The sequence below is a fragment of the Carya illinoinensis genome, chromosome 10 (genome assembly GCF_018687715.1).
Source record: "Carya illinoinensis cultivar Pawnee chromosome 10, C.illinoinensisPawnee_v1, whole genome shotgun sequence".
Classification (NCBI taxonomy): Eukaryota; Viridiplantae; Streptophyta; class Magnoliopsida; order Fagales; family Juglandaceae; genus Carya; species Carya illinoinensis.
Window position 1 is genome coordinate 38411522 of NC_056761.1, and position 4002 is coordinate 38415523.

At 35.1% G+C, this 4002-nt stretch overlaps 1 long non-coding RNA gene across 4 annotated transcripts; it reads left to right on the forward strand.

Annotated features, from left to right (window-relative positions):
- Positions 1–274: 274 nt before the first annotated feature.
- Positions 275–4002, forward strand: LOC122278878. 4 transcript variants are annotated; one of them, XR_006229372.1, is made up of 5 exons: positions 275–819; positions 1748–1846; positions 2171–2235; positions 2331–2405; positions 3717–4002. It is a non-coding gene; the product is annotated as an uncharacterized LOC122278878 (long non-coding RNA). The 4 variants fall into 4 exon arrangements; XR_006229371.1 differs by lacking the exon at positions 2331–2405 and having other exon boundaries at positions 276–819; XR_006229370.1 differs by lacking the exon at positions 3717–4002 and having other exon boundaries at positions 277–819; positions 2331–2736.

Sequence of the window (4002 nt, forward strand, 5' to 3'; positions counted from 1 at the left end):
TTACTCTTCAAATTTTTCAGGATATTAGTTAATAAACAAATGGGGAGGTGCTAAAAGAAATCCAGATTATGAAAAACAAATTAAGCTTTGAAACCAAGCTTTGTAGTGGTAAGTGCTGCTCAGGTGGTTCAACATAAAACAAAGATTTTCTTCTCAAATGTAGGGCATACTTGTAATTTACTTGGCATAGTGAACCTAATTGTCTTATTGGGGCTAGTTGTGACAAAACTGCTGGGTTTGCAAACTCATGGTCCACACCCAACTTAGCCCTTCATTTCCTACACCATACCCACCTTTTACTCCATACCCACCTTTTAAACCCATTGATCTCATTTGCCTTTTGTTATAAATGAGTGGATTAGCAGGATAACAATTTGCATATGGGGTGACTCAGATTCACCATTTTAAGACCTCTCTCTCTCTTCTTGGTGTGAGATCAAGTCATGAGAACTTGTACCTCCAATCGGGCTAGCTAGTTGTGGCAGGAGATCAGGAAGGTGTGTGTTGAGCAAGATGGAGAAGCAGGGCACGTGCATTACTAACTCATGAGCGCACGCACCACTGAACATACACATGATATTTCTTGGCTGGAGTTATATATATACATATATGAATCTTTCCTTTATTGATTTATTCACAGATCATGGTTTTCGATCGTTCCTGTGAGTTAGTTCTTCATGTGCCCGTCTTCCCCATCATGACCACAGCACCTTATATATGTTTGTTGGCATCAAGAGCCAGGAATACTATCCCAGAAAAGCATCCTCCCTCGAAGAATTGGTGGGAAACTCCGATATTTACAGAAGCTTCAAGTTTCGGGTGAGTCAGGGCCAACATAGTTCACCACCATGTTGGGAAATTCAGTTATTATATCTGTTTATATTACAGATTTTTTAACATCATATCGTTTGAGAAGTGTCAAAAGCTGTACTAGACTACTAGTAACATATATAATTATTTCAAGAATCTTTTTCTTTTAAGCACGGATTGAATATGGGGAATATCGTGTATATATTAATGGGTGATCCTTCAACAAGGTCATGGCCGCGCTTAGTGGATAACCATTAACTGGATGTTATTAAGATATGGTGTCATTCATCAAAGAATCCGAATCTTTTAAGAAATGATGAAGGGCACTGTTAATTGACCATCTAGCACTAAGTTCCATTTTGATACTCTCTCTCTCTCTCTCTGTGCGCGTGTTTGTGGTTGATAACTTGATAGAACGATTTTTAATTAGATAAATACGAATTAAACGCACAAAGAATGCTGTTTGCATTCACTCAGTGTTTGTGTTTATATACGTTTCCAGCCAATTATATATGCATTATTAGGTTTTGGTTAAGATTCTATAAATTAGATATATGCTGATAACCTAGTATTGATGATCAATATGCACATTAATTCCATGTATAAAGGCTGAAAGAAATATAATCTATCTATATACTAATTTTTCTTCATTCGATTATTGAAACCATTGTCAAAACACATGCTCTCTCTCTCTCTCTCTGATCTGATGTCTTTCTGTGTTTTTTTTTTTTTTTTTTTCTCGTCTGATTTTAAATTCAAACGACAGTAGGAAGAAAACGGTAGTCCTGATGTTTGAGAACCACGCATTGCCATTTTAAATTCCCCTCTAATTGTTTTTTTTTTTGTTTCACTTTTGCCTCCCACTGGTTTTGAAAGGAGTAAAATATTTGCAAATTCTCACCATCGCGGCTATATAAATTATATATAACTTTTACAGGAAATGCTGACTGTATCTGAGCAATCGAAATCAATGCAATATGATTGACAGCAAAGTAACCTAAAGAAGGGAACAAGATGAAGGGAGAGCAGACTGCAGGTTGGAGGAGAATCATTTAAATCTATCATATATATTTAGATTAATTTCCAAGTTACTTTCTTGAATTAGTTACTATATTTGTGATTAATTTTGATTATTTATTTTAATTCTATTAATTTCTACACTCTTAGTTAATTACCTGTGATTAAAGAGAAAATATAACATGATGACGTTGTTCGATCATTTCATATATATTAAAGCTCAATTAAAAGAATCTTAATGAATGCTTCAATGTATATCCCTGTAAATACTTGGTTAGGAAGAAGATCTTCCAAGTTTTATTTTTCTTGAGATTTACACTTCTGTTATCTTTTTTATATCCAGCCGATAAGGATGCCTGATAGCAAGTTTCAGCTAATTTTGACGAGAGGTCCAATTGATTATGGAAGGTAAAAGTGGTTCTGATCTTCTCTTAATTTTCATTATTTATCACTTTTTTTCTTTTGCACTTATTTTTCTTCATCCTCCTTTTTTGGCCTACTAGAGATTGTAGCTAGCGTTCTTTGGACTATAATGACGACTGTGAATCAGCTAAGAGATATATATCTAGCAAATAAAGGTACATTTTTCCCGAGAAAAGTGATTGGTGATGGTCCTATATAGGCTATTGGGCACCACCACCCAGGAGACAGTACAAAAATTACTCTTTATGTCTCTATTGCATCCTTTTCAGCTACAATAAGTCTCCTTCTCATGATCCACGTTAGCGTGACACTGGAAAAAGTTACATGCATAGCATCTACCTACCTCTAGCTCTATCTGATCTCTAACCCGCATGTAATTTTTCGTTTTGTTCCCAATCAAAGAGTCTTTTTCTCTTTCTTTTTTCAACTCAAAGATCGGATCAGTTTGAAACTTAATTTGAAGTTAGTTCACGTATGCAGTTTTCACTTCTAATTTCTTCATTCCTTGCTTTCAACACAAGATGATCTCCTGCATGGAGATTGAAGCCGGGGTTCCAGTACTGATATATGGCATAGAATCATGAGTAAATAAAAGCAGACGGCGTCGATCGGTGTAAAGACAATACAATCGGTGATAAAGTAATGATGGTCAAATAATAGACACTGAATAATATTTTCTTGCTAAATATGTATTAATCACTTAACAATCTGAGTATGTTTAAAAACACTAGTCTCAATTTTCATCTTTAAAGGGACAAAAGGTACCCCAGCTTATTAATTCTTCTTCTACTGTCAAAAAGCAGCCTTTATTGTTGCTGGCCCGCCATGTCATACAGTACTCATGTACTTGTTTTCTATCCAAATATACGGTTCGATCAGGCGTATAAGATCAGACATAGTTGTTTTTAAGTCATTATAATTTCATTAAGAAAAAAAGGCTCAAGACACAGATCACATTGCAGACTTTAGATCAGTACTTCAGAGACGACACCCTAGCTATTTAATTTTGAACCGACAATTTTTATTTTATTTTTATAATTATTATGAGGATGAGAAAAGGAAAAGCGACTTTAATTACATCATTGGAAAATTGAAAAGAGAGTATTTTTCCTTTTTCAGGAAATAATAATGGGTTCTCTCCAGTACAGGTTGACAAAAAGTGAGCATGCATCATTAAAGCACTCTTACTTTTTGATTATCAATCCAACCACCATGATCTTAACTTCAGATTATATGAAATTCCCTTCCTCGAACTCATTCAAAAGATTGGAAATTATTCGCATTGGAATATATCGAAGCAAATTGGGTTGAAAATTTTTTGCCTATAATTCTATATATGAGTTTTTTCCTCGTAGCAACCCTTCAGTGTTTCTTGGGTTTCATTATTCCAATGAATGTCAGTTTCATGTTACGCTCTCCAGATTAGAATGTAATTAAGTTTACTCTTTCTTTTGTGACATAACAAGATCAGCTGCAAGGAAAGAAGATACAAGCGACATAATTAAGGCAACAGTGTCCCAGAACACAGCCTGAAAGCACCACTCGATCAGAAGGAAATCATCCGGAGCCCTGCCGGTCTGCCTGATCAGCCTGTAAATTACAATTCTCTAGGATTGTGGAATCCTATATATAATACCAACAAAAATTTCTCTCTTTTCCTGGATATTATGGCGCTATGATTAATGTATCGATGACACAATTAAACATTGTGGTATATATATCATTGGCCTTTAACTGTGGCTGTTGCTTGGA